Genomic DNA, 17,396 nt, shown 5'->3' with positions numbered 1-17,396 from the left:
AGGCCCCAAGGTGGAGGGGCCTTGATTCTTTTATACTTTAGCTATTGAAAAATAGCAGATATACAAGCTCACAGCGCGACACCGAGTGCCACGCTTGTAGATACGCTATTTTTGAAAAGTCGGAAAAATCTTTGATTATATGTATTTTTTAAGCGAACATTTGTAACTCAAATTTTGCTTCTGGGGGGTCCCTGGAACTAAATATTTTGAGATGGGGGGTCCGCAGCCAAATACATATCATTTTGGGGGTCCTTGACATAAAAGGTTTGAGCACCACTGACATAGAAACCAACACGTTCTCCAACAATAGGTTTTTCAAAAAAACGTAGAAGGATATGAAATATTCAAAGACTCAAAAATAGTAGATCTACAAGCTCGCAGCGCGTTAAAGCACAAAATAATGCATAATAATGCATTCCCAGTTCCCCCTATGCAGAACATTCATGGGGGGCCCGCAGTGAATGCTTGTACCCAGGGCCCAGAATCTGGTGCGACGCCCCTGACCGGGCTGCAGCAGCAGCAGCAGCAGTAGAGAAAGTTCCCCCCTCCATGCCCAGCACGTCTCTGCTGGGGCTCCTCCTGGTCTTCCTTTGTCCCCGGCACGGCGGCCAGCTGTCAGTGTCCTGGGGACGGAGGAGATGAACACACGGATCACCAATCAGAGATGCGTCTGCTCCCTCTGTTTACCGAGGAAGGGTCCTCCCTCCCTCTCTCGCTGAGGGGGAATCGTATGACTTTAAAAAAAAAACAGGCCGAATGAGCTTTCACGTCGCTAAACGAGGGGCCAATTAGTCTAAGCCTTTAATGGCAGAATGAGTTACTGTTACAACTGTCTTGAGTGTCAGCTCCTCTAGAATAATATCTGGTTTTGTTGTATGAGCATATATGTGGTTTTTACACATGGATATCGTCATTGTCGGGTGAAAACCGTGTATGTCCAAAACCGTTCGTTTTGCATTTATCATTTTAAAAATGATTTAAACCAGTGAAAACAGACAGATCTACAAGCACACAACGCCTCACACCGTGAGGTGTTGTGTGCTTGGATATCTGCTGTTTTCACTACTTTTGTGCGACGGCCTTGTATGATGAAGCAGGGCTTTACTTTGTGAAAGAACATACACATTTGAAACTTGGAGATATGAGGTTTCCACCCGACAACGACGATATGTTCAGATATAAATACTATAGCACTGGTCTTCTTTCACTAACCCTTATTTGTTTTAATATTTTTTTTTGACGTACTCTTTGCAATAAAGTCCCACTGTGCAACATTTTGTCATGCATTTACGGGGAGAGAGAGATTGGGAAGAGATGCAGCAAAGGCCGTCGGGTTCGCGGTCCGGGCCTTGGTGACACTCCTTTTTTTCATAGATTTGTTTTTGGCTTTTCTGCCTTGATAGTTCAAGTGAAGATTGACGGGAAAGAGGGAGCGAGAGATTGGGAAGAGACACGTAGCAAAGGGTCGTCGGGAATAGGACCCGAACCCGCTACACGCTAGTCCAGCGCTATTCAACCCGCGGCCCCTGCGGCATGTCTATGCGGCCCGTCATGGTCATACCAATAAAAACATATTTTGTCTACTTTCAGTGTGGACAAATACTTTATGTAATTTTTCTGCTTCTCTCCAAAACCGCTAGGAAACTGTTTATTTCAAGTCTATATACAAGACTTGTTTTTCTATTTTGTTTGTTCCAAAAGAAGAAACTTCATCATTAATCATTCCATGAAAATATTTTTGTTCAATGAGGTTTGGCCTTATAGATGGAAATGTGGCTGTTTTCTGTGTGTTTCCTTAATTTGCGTCATTTTTAGCTTGCGGCCCTTGGACTTTTTGTATTTTGCTGAGTGGCCCCTGAGCCATCTTAAGTTGAGTAGCCCTGCGCTAGTCCAGCGGGCGACCCCTTGATTTCAATTCTGACAGCTCAGTTGTGTGTCGATACTGTGATTCCCAGAATTGAATCCGAAAGAAAAACAGGTGCAAGTGTCAGGTGCGAGTGGTGTTTAGAGAAGTTGTAAAAAAAACAACAACATTTGTGTTGAATGATTATTGTGAAAATGATCCCATTGAAAGATGTTCAAAAAACTAGAAAGGTTAGAGAGCAGGGCCGGATTGCCTACCCAGGGCTGTGTCAGTCGCACGGCGCAGCCATCAGGACCCCAGGAAGCTGCGCGGGAAATAGTTTTTATGACAGAAGCTACTGTTTGTTTTTGTGACGCCCCCTATGGGCAGAAGAGAAAGCAATTTTGGAGGTGCGCTCTAATAGCACAGTAGATGGATATACTCAGCCATACAGATTGGTTAAAATAATGTTTTAGTCATTAAAATAAGTTCCAGATTGCAGATTTAATTGAACTCCATTTGATTACAATCTCAGAGTTGGATGAATTAACACGGAAGTATATAATATCCATATGTTTCCATATTGAATGTAGATTTGGGCCTTTGTGATGATAATAATTCTCGAGCCCAGACTCCACTGCAAATCTAAACATGTGAGGAAATCCCTAAATCACGTCGAGAGTGAAAGCATTCCCTCGCCATCGCGTGGAAACCTTGTATGTCCAAAACTGTTGGACAGTACAAGGATAAAAATAACCTGTCCTCCAATAGATCCAATGTAGTTATTGTCTAGTTACGAGCTCTTGTTAACACAATTGCTCCACCGGGCGCGTCAACGCTCCCGTTTTAATTAATGAAGGGTGCTCCACTGCCAACATCAACATTGGACGCTCAAATTTATAAAACCCCACAGACAAGCTTTAATCACTTTTCATTTTTCAGAAATAGAGACAATTTCGGATCCAGAAGCTCACAGCGTTAACGTGTTGCATCGTGCCATGTTGTGAGCTTCTAGATTGCCTGTTTTGGGCTAATTTTGCACAACACTTTGCATTAACTTGTGGAGAAAAAAGAAACATGTAAAATTGAGGTATGTAGATACGAGGTTTCTGCCTGACAAGCAGTGATTTGCTATTTCCTACAGTATACACCATCACATCTCAACAGAAGTCAAGTTGCTGTGTAAAAAAAGAAAAGGCTTCACATTTTGCACTTTCCGCCATAACAGCCTTCACCAGAAGAGTGGAATATTATTAACATTCTTCAACATGAGAGGGAAAATTGCGGAGCTGATTGCTGCTACTTTTACGTTTTACAGTACCGTATTTCATCGGACACGGAGTGTTTATTGGCTTAAGTAAGTGGATTCTGGTATGTTGTGTAAGTGGAAACAGGTGTCCTGTGTGTGCTGAAGCCCCTGTATGGAGACGTATGTACATCCACTACAGTCCATCCGTATCTATGGCAGTGATGGGAGAAGCAAACATTGTGTTTCACTTGAGTAAAACTATCAATGCCGCAATGTAGAAATACTCTGTCACAAGTTGAAGTCCCGCATTCAAAATGTAGCCTTCTTAAAGTATCGAAAGTAGAATGTTTTCAAACGTATGAAAATCATTTGAAAATAGCAGATCTACAAGCTCACAATGCGAGCTTGTAGATCTGCTGTTTTCGAATTGCCGAAATCAGGTTAAAAGTATGTTTTGTAATAAAAATATAAATCTACAAACAAACTAAAGTTTTCTAATTATTGTAATACTGAACATTTGAAATTATACTCCAGTAAAGCAAAAAAAACACCTCAATATGTTGAGTAAATGTACTTAGTTACTTCACACCACTGTCAACAAGTTCGCGCCACTTTTCGAGCTTGATGATAGACAGTACTGTTACTTAAGCTATTTCTTAAATCTAAAAAGTAACAGTTTTGGACATATGAGGTTTCCAGTCGATGATAATAACGCGGTATTCCATCACAGGTGGTGACGTATCAACAACAACAACAACAACAACCAAAAGCTGTGTTGTTCACTATCGTGAAACATTTCACGGTGTACTTGGTGCAGCTTGATAAAGTGAGACAGCACATGTGCCACAGTGGGGGGACACTGTGGTGACACTCAGAATGTCGGCTGCATATTTGTGTGACATTCACCATTTCTCTGGAGGTCGTTAAAATTGATGCCTGCGCTCACACCACCACTGTCAATCATATATCACACCGCCTCCACCGGGGGGGGGGGGGGGTGGTGTGTGTGTGTGTGTGTGTGTGTGTGTGTGTGTGTGTGTGTGTGTGTGTGTGTGTGTGTGTGTGTGTGTGTGTGTGTGTGTGTGTGTGTGTGTGTGTGTGTGTGTGTGTGTGTGTGTGTGTGTGTGTGTGTGTGTGTGTGCGTGCAGGCTTGTGCTTGTGCGCTTGCGTCACTAGACTTATGAGGACCAAATGTCCCCACAAGTATAGTAGAATTTGTTGTAGAAGTATAAATGGACAATCTTTCTGAAAGTTTGCAGGTCACAAGATGCTTTATGGCAAGGGTCTTCAACAGGGGGTCCGGGACCCCTAGGGGGTCCTCAGAGTTACTACAGGGGGTCCTCTAAATCTTTGAGTGAAACTTTTTTCTTTTTTGGACAGTACTCAGATTTCGTCCAAAAATCACACAAATCGGTACACACACAGTCTGTCTATAGTCATTAAACGAAACAGGTCTTTCAGATGTTTCATATTCATAATCCTGATTGGCTAAAATTGGCTTCCAAAGTTTGCTGGAGTGCTCCGTTTTGAACAACATGCCTCAAATCATGAACACAGACTTTTGCGTGAAATTTTACACGCACATTCCCACTAGGCAGAGGAAGAAATGCCACTTCAAGTTTTTCAAATCAGCCTCATGGTGGCGCTATAACAGGACGATTTGTGTGTTTACCTATAACTCCACCAATCAGTGTAAAACTTTGTATGCGCACTCCCTAGAGGCTAAGGAAAAACTTTGCCCTCCATTTTTCATATCTGCTTTTTATAGCACCACCAGGAGGACTTATGTACACAAAAAAAAAATCTGATTTGATCGCAAATGGGTATAGTCATGTGATCAAGACGGATCTGTCCGATATTTCATATTCCATCCTAATTGGCTAACATTGGCTTCCAAAGTTTGCAGGATTGATCCGTTTTGAACAAAATGCCTCAAATCATGAACGCAGCTTGCGATTTCCGTGAAAAGGAAGAAATGCCACTTTTTCACATTGGCCTATTAGAGCGCCATCAGGAGGCCACAATACCCTTCCTCACCTGGCAGATCCATGTGCTCTGCCAGAGCACTGCTTCTAGTTAATATTTGTATTGAACTTTATTTGTTTAGCACCTTTCATGACATCAAAGGCAGGCCAAAGTCCCTTTACAGAATTAGGATTAGGATTAGACACAAGGTTAGGTCTAGTGGTTGGGGTTAGAGTTTGATTTGTCTGATTTACGCTTAGTCATGTGCAGGTTCCATGCACCGATAATAGCAGATCTACAAGCTCATATAACGTGCAATGCGTCTTTTCGTCTTGAGCTTGTAGATCCGCTATTTTCGGCTTCAGGGTTATAGGGTTATAACAAATGGCATTCATAACATTGCAGTTCCTAACATGTTGATTTCTTCACAAGTATATTAACACAAACTTAGCACTGCCTTCCAAAATACGATATTTACCCCAGTGACAAGAAAATATGTTTGCCGTGTTCAGATACCGTAAATCTATTGTTAAATGGATGGATTTATGACATAGTTGTTGTTTTTTTTATCAGGCTTATTGCGACCGTAGGTCGCAGATTAGTATGTGAACGATCACAGCTTGTCCGTATCTCTGTCTGTCTTTACCGCCTGACACTGTGGTTCGACTTAATGTTGCTCATTTACGTAGGTTAATCGAACAATTAAGATGTACAGTGTATGTCAACAAATCAATGCAAAAGTATTCGATATATTTTTGGTAACACCACTTAACTCTGTATTGTACAATATATATTATAGTACATACTTATAGCACGTTTTGAGCCTTTAGATTGTCTATTTTCATTTATAATAATCGTTCATTAATCGTAATGATTGAGGCAAAAGTTTGAAATAACGGTGATGTTGAAGTCTTATCGCCCAGGAGGGGCCTAAGAGTACCTCACCAGCGTGCCATGCAGAATGTCACCAAGCATGCTTTCCCTGTGGTTCATCCACAGTTCAGCTGGCCTACATGGCAATCTCCTCTCGACAGGCTTGGAGTAAAAATTATGACTAGGTAGCAGCTGAGTGAAGCTGAGTGGCAGGCAGTAACTTTCCATTAAAGTTGCATCCCCAGTGGTCTCGAAAATATGACATTGCACTTTCTTTTTAGGTACCCTGCTAGCTTTAGATAAGATACACCTTTACAGTTATCAGTGCTGTGAATCATTCCCAAGGTAGACATTTTACATTGTAGCTTTCGGGCAGAAACCTCTTATCTCCATAGTCTAACTCTTTTTGTGTGTTTTTCCCCCATAAATCAATGCCCTACCTGATCGTACTGCAGCGTCACACAAAAGCATCAAAAGTAGCAGATCTGCAAGCTCGAAGTGTGCATTTTGAGCTGGTAGGTCTGCTACTGTTTTGTACACAAGGTCTGTGGTTCCGTGGGTTAGGGTTGCGTTGCTCATGCTTGCTTTTCGACTCCGGAATAAGAGGTGGTTCTAAAATGTTCTGGATCAGGGCCTGTGCACTTGAAAACCTTGACAGTGTTCTCAACCCTCCCATCTGACCACTAAACACTTTTAGTGATTGTGTTCTGGCTTGGATCAATCGAACTAACGCATTATACTTTAAGTTCCTATTTATCATGGTTCATATGTTTTTGTATTAATGTCTTGTAAAATCGTGGGGTCTTATCTTGCACACCACCTTATACTGTAGGACGTATTGTATTGAAGTCGAACAGCAAGCATGAGCAGGGTTGTTAAGTAACGGATTACATGTAACGGGATTACGTAATCAGATTACAAAAAACAGGTAACTTGTAAAGTCTCAGGTTACATTTTAAAATGTGTAATCTGGATTACAGTAACGGATCTGAATGATGGGGGTTACACGCTGGATTACGTTCTCCCCTTGCCCTCATCAATTTTACACATAAGTTATAACACCAAACAATAAAATAATCAAGTCGAATCAGCGTAAAGTACTGCCACTTTGCTTAAGTAAAATTCTGTTGTCCTTTTCCTAATTTCATAGGCTCAATATTCTTGTCTAGTTATCAATGGTAAAACTTGTTTTATTTAATTAAAGAGAGTTTTGCTAAAAAGTAAATCCAAAAGTAACTGAAAGTAACTAGTAGTTACTTTTTAAATTGTGATAATCAGATTACGTTACTGACTACATTTTCTTTGCAAGTAACTTGTAACTGTAGGGGATTCCTTTTTAAAAGTAACCCTAACAACCCTGAGCATGAGCAACGGCAAACTTGAGGGCTTCTATAGTTTGGGGAACAGTGGTATAGGGCAGTGGTTCTCAACCTGTGGGTCGGGACCCCCAGGGGGGTCCCCAAATAATTTTAGGGGGGTCCCCAGATTATTAACTTAATGTAAAACATTGTTTTCTCACTCAACAGTAAACAATCCAACATAACATCTAAGTGTATAGAGGGTATCTGCACATATCTAAAGGGACAATTTAAGGAATGTTTTAATAACCTCCAAAATGAAAAATGTAACATTGGCCAAATTGTCAAATATTAGAGGCAGAAATTGTGAAAAAAAAACTATTAGTGCTCGTAGGGTGGGGGGCCCCCAGTTAAAATACGATTATTTTGGGGGTTGCGGCCTGAAAAGGTTGAGAACCACTGGTACAGGGTATAATGGGAAGGTGACCTGAACTGAGAGAAAGGCTACACTTCTCCGCCTGGCGTTTCTGTAGCAGAGGATGATGGGGTGGAAGGGTGGGGGCCTGAAGGCAGGTTTGATCTTATCAAAGGTCCCAGGGCTGGCGGGTTAGCGGTGGGGTGGGTGTCTGGAGCGTGGGCAGCTCTCCCTCTGTCTAATGACCCGCCGTCGGCCTGGTAATTGTTGCCTTGGCTCGGCTTGCGCCCAGGACCCTTTGTGCGTTCCAGGAGCCAAGCAGCAGTACATGATCAAAGTTGTTCTTAACCTAGCAATACCTTAATCCTCTCAGTAATAAACACGGGGTCGGTGACAGAGGCCGCTCTGGTTTCACTGTAGATTAGAGGGGTCCCTCCAAAAAGCTTTGGCTCGCTTTATTGATATCCCCCCTCCCCCGCGCTGGGACATTAGTCAGACAGAACTTTGACATTGAGGATTACCTTTACGTGGGCTATACAGTATATACTGTAGGCCTACAGCCGGCATCCCACTATTGACTATTGAAGGATACACTGGACACGTTTGTCTCTATTCATGCAAAATACTTGTCATTCATAGGATAAACAAAGCTCCCCCTTATATCGCCTGAGCTAATATTAAGTAAGATATCTAGGGGTTCCTAACATTTCCATGCCAAGGAACCCTAAATAGCCATAGTAGCAGTGCCCCCCCCCCCCTCATTGTGAAATGGCTTTTAAACAAAATAAACAATATTATCCTTTTTTTTTTTTTTTTTTTTTTTTTTTTTATATTTGCAATAATGGTTTGTCCAAAATTGGGACAAGAGGTTGAAAGTGGTGAAACGGGCACAAATGATTTTATGGGGGGCGCCAACGGTGGAATGGTACGTACCACATAATCTCTGATGCCTGACAGCGAGTCCCCGGGTTCAATTCCCGGCCCTGTAAACCAAATTACTGCATGTCCCTCTGTCCCTCCCTGACTCTGGCTCTCTCTCATCACTGTGGACTAGGGATGGGACGATAAGCGATATTATCATTTATCGTGATAAAAAACACTCACGATAATCGTATCGTGGAGATTTAATTTATCGTGATATCGTCCTCCGTCATGCACTGGGATCAATTCACCTTTTATTTGCCGAGCTGCATATCTTCTACCACTTAAACCCTCTATAATTGGTAAAAGGTGCTTATAATATACGCACTTGTCTTTTTTCAAATGTCTCTGCCAAAAAATAGACGATCTACAAGCTGACAACACGTCGCAAAGCGACGCGGTGTCAGCTTGTAGATCTGCTATTTTTTTGGCAAATGTTCCGCCCTAGGTTAATGGATTTTAATTATCGCGATAATATCGTAAACCGCGATTTCTTTTGTCACAATAATCGTGATATAAAATGTTCATATCGTCCCATCCCTACTGTGGACCGTCAATAATGGCCAAGAACATTTTTACTTCAAATGAAAATAAAAATAAATAAATACAACTTTTTTTCCCTTCTCCTTTCCAATTGCCCTTCCCCCCAACCCCTATGGGCCTTCTTTGAAAACCCACAGAGATATCTTATCTGAGTGTTTAAAGACAGATCTATCTCACTTGAAGCAATCTTACAAGCCACTTTAGTCATTCCATAGATTCCTCTGATACCTTGAGGGCTATGGCATGCAGATGTAGACAAGCAAAGCACTCCCGCTGGAGTAAGGGCTTTCTTTTGACCATCGTTCCATGACTTCAGCTTTTCCACCAGTGGTGTAAACCAGTGGTGTACATTTACTTAAGTAATGTAGGCTACTTAAAAGTACAATTTCGAGGTATTTGTACTTTACTTGAGTATTTCCAATTTCCAATTACTTTTACTTCTACTCCACTCGGAGTGGAGTAGATCCAAATATTGTACTTTTACTCCACTACAATTGTTTTAAAGCTTTAGTTACTAGTTACTTTGCAGATATAATAATATTATAAAACATACATCAAGCACTTTAGCCGTATCTTATAGGCTGTTAGACGATCTACAAGCTCACAACACGTCGCATTTCAAACATTTTGTACTTTTACTTTTGTTACATTAAGTACATTTTGATACCAATACTTTTTTTTGTACTTTTACTATACATTTGGAAGTTTGACTTTTACTTGCAACAGAGTATTTCTACATTGCAGTATTGATACTTTTACTTAAGTAAAACATTTGAGTACTTTTTCCACCACTGTTTTCCACTGACATTAAGGTACTGGTACACCAAAAATGCCTTATTTTTTGAATGCCAAAGAATGCAAGGAAGTTTGTGATTTCTCATTCATTCTGGGGCAAAGGTTGAGGACCAGTAGAAATCCTGAGCCAACAGACAAAGTTTTGATGATCTGGTCTTCGGCCCTCTGGTGGAGTGGTTCTCAACCTGTGGGTCGGGACCCCCAGGGGGGTCCCCAAATTATTTTGGGGGGTCCCTAGATGATTAACTGATGATTAACTTAATGTGCAACATTGTTTTCTCACTCAACCGTAAACACACCAACATAAAGTTTAAGTGTATAGAGGTTATCTGCACATTTCAAAAGTGTCAATTTAAGGACTTTAAATGACAAATTAAACATTGGTCAAATTGTCAAATATTAGAGGCTGAAATTGTGAAAATAGCCGATCTACATGCTCACTTAAGTTGAGCATGTAGATCGCGGCCTGAAAAGGTTGAGAACGGACCCCCAAATATTTCATATGTGTAAAATAAGGCATTATGACGCAATCCCAACAGCGTTGTGAGCATGTAGATCTGCTATTTTCACAATTTCTGCCTAAAATATTTGACAATTTGGCCAATGTTTAATTTGCCATTTTAGAGGTAATAAAAAGTCCTTAAATTGTCACTTTAAAATGTACATATACCCTCTGTACACTTAAACGTTATGTTGGTTTGTTTAATGTTGAGTGAGAAAACAATGTTGCACATTAAGTTAATAATCTGGGGACCCACTCAAAATAACTTGGATAAAGGAAATGGAAAACATTAATTTAACTTCTGAAAAGGCTTCGAAGCCTACACTAACCTACTAGTAAAACTAGAACCGCGATCTTGCCACACGTGAATAATTGTGGTTGTAAACAATAACACAGACAACATAAATCCTTAGTCTAGTAGTGGGAAGAAGAGGTTATCATCATGGCCCCAAATTACTTTTAAATATCTTGCAAATGGCGACGAGTCTCTTACGAAATCAGCAAGAGTGCCTCTCTCAATACATAAAGCTATATAACCTCTCCATCATCGCCGTGTTCCCCACACTCCCGCGCCCCCACCGTTGCGCTTAGGTTCACCGGGAAAACTGCGGTCGCGGCCCACGCGGGAGGCTGTGGCTGCCTGTGTGACCCAGCTGGGTGTCTGGACCACGGAGAGCTGCTGCTCAGATGTCAGCCTGGATGTGATGCTATCTCAAAGGGCTTGGCCAGCTCTCTACTCCACCACTTGGCTCTGTTCTCTGTTATGCCTCTGTGCACAGTCCTTCCCCCCCCGCAGGGTGCTTCCTTATTATTGAGTTACCCTCTGGGTTGAGGCTTGAGTTCTCAAAATTAGGGAAGAATCTGAAAACTCTATCACAGAGTATAATTAATAAAATAATAAATATGCTATCCATGCCAAACTTTGCACACACACTCCTTGGCTGGCAAACGCACCTGATTTCTCACATGCCCCTCTTCTAGCGCCACCATGAGGTTGCTTTTTGCAGACTCCTATCTCCGGCACCGTTGCCCCTATCCATGCCAAACTTTGCACACACACTCCTTGGCTGGGAAACCACAACCTCCGCCCCTGATTTCTCACATGCCCCTCTTCTAGCGCCACCATGAGGTTGCATGCGACCTGACAGTCGCTTATCTCCCGATTAGGGAGTCTTACCGTTTTTTTTTTTTTTTTTGAGCCCGGCCCCGCCAGACTAATTAGCATACATTTTAGGCCCTACCCGGCCCAAAAAATTCGGGTCGGGTCAGGTCGGGTCGGGTCATGTAGGGTCGGCTTCGTGTAGAATTTGAGAACTCTAGTCGAGGCTGACTTGTGGTTTGAACATTGTGCAGTTACACTGTTGAATGCCATATTGACAGACATCTTAACATGCATAGTTGCATCAAACTAACTGTCATGGCACGTGTACAGGTGAAACCTTTGATCGCTTGTAGCTGTTGATAGAAATCAGGCTCATTACCTCGATTGTTATCAAAGTACAAGTTCATTATCAAAGTAGAATAGTATTTTGATAACGAGTAGTACTCGATCCTGATTGGCCAAGGTTGGCTTCCAAAGTTTGCAGGATTGGGCTGTTGGTCAAAATGTTTAAACCTGAACACAGCGAAATTGTGCACGCACATTCCCACTTGGCCGAAGAAGAAATGGCACTTAAAATGTTCAAATCAGCTCCACCGATTAGTTTAAAACTTTGTATGCGCACTCCCTAGACTAGAGGCCAAGGAAAAATTGCCTCACATTTCTCACATCTGCCTTTTATAGTGCCACCGGGAGGCCGACTTATGTAAAAGACATTTTTGGATATTACTCCTTCAGATTTGATCCAAAAATCATTTAATCAAGACGGATCTGTCCGATATTTCATATTTCATTGTACTTGGCTAACATTGGCTTCCAAAGTTTGCAGGACTGCATGGTCTGTTTTGAACTAAATACCTCAAATGATTGCAGTGAAAGCCCGAAGAAGACATGGCACCCTTTTCACATTGGCCTATTATAGCACCACCAGGAGGCCACAATAACCTACCTGACCTGGCTGGCGGAGACCTGTGCTCAAAAAAGCACAGCTAGTTGGTAATGCATGCGCCTCTGGTTATGCAATCCCATGGGACCCATTTTACACATTGTCGGAGTAACCATTGTACGTGTTGTCAGAGTACTTAGTGCACTACCCTTTCCGTGTCAGTCATGCCCAAATATGCATTTATTGAAAGATTGCGGCTAATCGTCATAAATAATTAATTATTTTGACTTGAGTTGTGCTTATTGCAAAGATTACAAGAGTGATCTGCTTTTGCTCTCACTTGAAGCTGAGGCTTGATCTTATTGAATCTCTGTGAAATGTACAGAATAAATATACTCTCCGTTTCCCCCTCCCTTCATTCCCTCAAGATTTACCCACGTGTTTAACCTTGAACACTCTAGATGGACATTCAATTCACAATCCTCTACCCTTTACTTTAGCACCATAGCTGTGTGAAGAATGTACTGGTTTGAATGTGAAGAAATACACATTCAACCCTGTTTAGTGCTGGGATTGATCTCTCTCTGAATGTATATTACAGCTCGAGAACCATACAGTATGTTTAACACCTTGTTTCCATAGCTCTGTGAATGATGCAGTACAGTCAACCGGATGTCCAATGGGAACCTCTGTGATCTCTGATAAAAATCTCTGAAACTTTTCTTTTTCTTTTTTTTTTTTCCATCCGAAATCCCATCCTGACAAATGTGAACCTTTGTGATGAATTTGGGAAACTGTATGCACTGTGATTTGATTTGAACCCCCCGCCCCAGGTGTAAAATAAGATTTTAGACAGAAAAGAAAATATTCCACCGAATAGAGAAATATTTTAGTTACTCCACTGCGCCCCCTACAGATCTCGTCAATGGGATTTTTCTATGAAAAAAAGGGAAAAGTAACGACTTCTCTCTAATACTAGACTACTATAACTACTGCTTTAAAATGCCACATGCCCCCACTCCCCTTAGGACCCCCCATGAACTTTGGCCCCCGGACCCAGTCCCCAGGTCGGGGGAAACGGTGGTGATGTCAGGGTGAGGGTCACAGACGATCCATTGAGTTGTTCAACCCTTGTTAGAGGAGAGACTGAAGGCTCAGAGTTTACTATCTGGCTCTGTGTCTCCGGTGGTAATCTGTGCGTGACAATCTAAATTAGAGCATGAAATCAACAGGCTGCCCCCCTTTGACCCCGGTGACGAGTTCCTTGATGCACTCTTCACCCTGACTGACTGAGACCCAGACCCTCACCCAAACATCTCCAGGGGGTCAGCCTGGAGTCAGCGCACTTGAAATCCAGCCAACAAAGTAATTACTCACGTAATATACTCAAGTGTTCCAAAGAATAGCAATGATAAGATAAGATTTTTATTTGTCACTGTATGAAGTGCATCCACATAAACAAATAGCAGCACCAACATAGAAAGATACACTGATAGAGCAACACAATGCCATAAACTGTTGGTCTGTTCATATGGAAAACATTCATAATGCATACAAGAACAAAAAAAGAAATGTCTTGAATATTAAAATGTGAAAATAGTAGATCTACAAGCTTGCAGATCGGCTATTTCCATACTTGATACTTGGTTTATTCATTTTAGAATGTTTTCAGCCCTTCCTAGAAATGCAGTGGAGTCAAAAGTACAATATTTATATTTGAATGTAATGTATTGTAGTCCAAGTCATCAGCTTGCAAAAAATAAATACACTCTAATATACAGAATTCAGATTTCAGATTTTATTGAAGGGATAGCCCCTTGAGATGCAGCATCTCATTTTCAAGAGGGACCCATAAAAAACATGAAAAACAAAAGAACATGAACAGCAGACATTAAGTACATTAAATACGTATACAAGACAAGAATACACAGATAGCTTGCTAACCCTCTCCCACCCACCCCACCAACCAACACACCATCAGCTGATGAGCAATAGAAGAGAGATAGGGGCACAATACAAATACATCAGTGTCCAAACAGGTAAAGTCAACTACTCAAGTAATGTAGCCTACGGTACTTAGTTTCAGTCCACCACTGCAGTGAGAGGCTTGCAGGGCTGTGCTTCTGTTGACAGCGTGACGATGTTTGTTTTTTAAGATAAGGCCTTCATTGATCCCGCCGGGGAAATCCAGTGCAGTAAGGGTCAGGTGAGGTCAACCGTTACGCTTGAGTTGAGCCCGATCTACAAGCCCACAACGCACACCGCTCCGACTCGTTCTAAGCTTATAGATCTGCAGTTTATTGTGTGACACCTGTGCATAACTAATTATAACTCGGGGCTTTACACATGCTGGTGTTCGAATATGCCACTAATAGACCTATGTCGGAAAAGAAGCAGTTTCACTGAATTTTATAACAATTCATTCAACATTAGCTTTCTACAAGTTAGAATAGTTTGGACCTCTGCCCCAACCGGCTGTTTTGAGTTCACAATGTTCTCCCCCAATTTCTGCCAACAAATCAATTTAGTTAAAGAACACGTCTCGCACATGACGTGTTGTTGAGCAACTCTTGTCACATAAATCCCAGGCCTGCCTCAGAAAAGTCTCAACTCAGCATTGTTTGCGAGGGAATAAACACCCTCGACATAATCAACTGCATCCCCATTGTAGTTAAATACGCCACATAATTATTCAGCCCTGTTCCTTCTTTTTCTGCTCGCTCGCTCTACAATTATTGCCTTCAGCTTTGCTGCCCAGCTGCCATTCATCGTCAGCATACACATTTATATTGTGTATATCAACAGGAAACTAATCCGCAGCGAAAACAGGCCCACAAGTGTTTTGGACCGTGAGCCGACCGACAGGGAAATATGAAAATAATAGCTCTATTTTTACCACACTTCTCCCGCAGAAGCCACGAGAGCTGACAGTGTCTGACTAAATGGAAGGTAAATAAAGCGAGTGTCTTGTGACAGCGTGCAGCCCATTGGCCCGTTGGATGCAGTGAGCGAAAACACCGCAGTGAGCCAGAGCTTGTCATGCTCCGAGGGGTGGATATGGAGAGGATTGGAACTGATACTATGGGTGCGTTAGGACAGCACTGAGCGCACGGGCCATATCAATATGTATCCCGGTACATGCATATCCGAATGCACCCAGTATTTCCCAAACAGTGGGTTGGGACCCATTTGCGGGTCTTCATGAGTTGAAAAAATATTCATGAGTTGAAAAGAAGTTCAAACATTTTGTAAGAAAAAAAAAAAGAAAATCCTGAACAAAATGTAAGTGATCAAAGAAATTCCCTAAATTAGAAAACTAAATGTATATGAAGTAGTCATAATGGCAGATCTGCAAACTTCTGCTAAAGAAACATTTGGGAACCGTGGCAGTATAACGTCACTGTCGGGCAGAAACCAATTCAATTCAATTCAATTCAAACTTTATTCCAGACACACAGGGGGTCCATAGAGAAAAACAGTCAACAACATTTAAATACAAAAACAATAACAAAATACCCAAAAACAAAAGACCATTAAAATAATCTTATCTCCATATTCCAACTTTTTGTGTTTTCTTTTTTTCATAAATTGTAAATTGATCATACAGCATCAAACTAAAGTATCAAAAGTATATATTATAGTATATTATTAATAATATTATTATAATCTATGTACGGTGTGGGGATACGGTGATACATTAGACGTACTGTTGCTCCATTGTTTGTAGTAGTGTCTTTGGCACAGGATAACAGATAAACAGACTTTCATTGATTATGAGGGAAATTCTGTTGGCATACTGTGGTGCTGAGAGACATGACTGTAATAAGGCAGAATGCCCGCAACACTCCAGATTAGACATACCCTACCAGTCAAAAGTTTGACTTTGAACACAGCTTCTCATTCAATGTGTGAGACCTGTGTCCAAACTTTTGACTGGTTGGGTAAGTCTTTAAGGTGCACGGCTCGATTAACCTTGCACCACCAGTCTTTCTACCTTGGAGGAAAGGCTGGTATTTGTTTGATCAGGCCGTTTGATCCGGTCTAGGCGTGGCCTAAACTGGAAACAAGCAGAAGAAGTCGTGTCACTTTGTTTTGATCCCCCCTGTTTGTTTCCCCAATCCCTATTTAAATGCTTGAGAAGTGTAGTCTTGCAAGTCGGTACGAGTTGGACTAAAAGATGGATATACCAAACAAACTTTTTTCCAAAATAAGCAAAACTATCAAGGGGTTTATTAGGTAGGCCCTAAAGTTATGCCCTTGAGCGCGGTTTTGGGTTAAAACTGTTTCCGGTTTGATCTTTCCATCCAAAGTGTGGTCCTTTGAGAACTAACACATGACATAGGCTGTTTACGCTCCCGACCGGATCAAAAGCCCGAAATTGGAAACAATCCCAGGCTACGTCTCGATAATGACATGAAAAATGAAAAATAGCCTTTTCACAAGGTTTATTTCCCTATTTACCCGGAGGGGTACATAAACCATGTGAAAAGGACATTCATTGAGTGTGCTGGCTATTTCTTAAATTTCATACTGTGGTGCTGCCACAGTAAGCATGAAACACAGATACAGATAAGAGTAAAGATACAGTATACATTGTATCATACATGGTATTATTAACTCATAGACAAGCGTTGCAACATACAGGGACTCACGTAGCAGTGACGTGTGTATTCACGTTTGTGCATGTGATGAAAAAGACCCGGATGAAAATGGCTACAAGATTGCTATAGGCTAACACTCATTTAGAAGATCGATTTTCGGCGATTTAGCCGTAAATAAAACTTTTCCGCTAACATAAGAACACAGTTCAGAGAAAATGAGCTTCAAAGATGTGAGTTTGTATTGGATTCGGCGGCGCGATGCAGCGGCGTTACCCTCTCGCGGGCCGATGTAAACAGAATCAAGGCCCCGGGCCTGGATGGAAATTTAGACCGGGGCTTCGTTGAGGCCTCCGATTAATTAATTCATTTTATTAAAAAAGCCGGACTAGATCGGGATCGGCACCCC

The sequence above is a fragment of the Nannobrachium achirus genome (genome assembly GCF_963921795.1).
Source record: "Nannobrachium achirus genome assembly, chromosome: 11".
NCBI classification, from domain to species: domain Eukaryota; kingdom Metazoa; phylum Chordata; class Actinopteri; order Myctophiformes; family Myctophidae; genus Nannobrachium; species Nannobrachium achirus.
Note: the sequence above shows the minus strand (reverse complement) of the source record.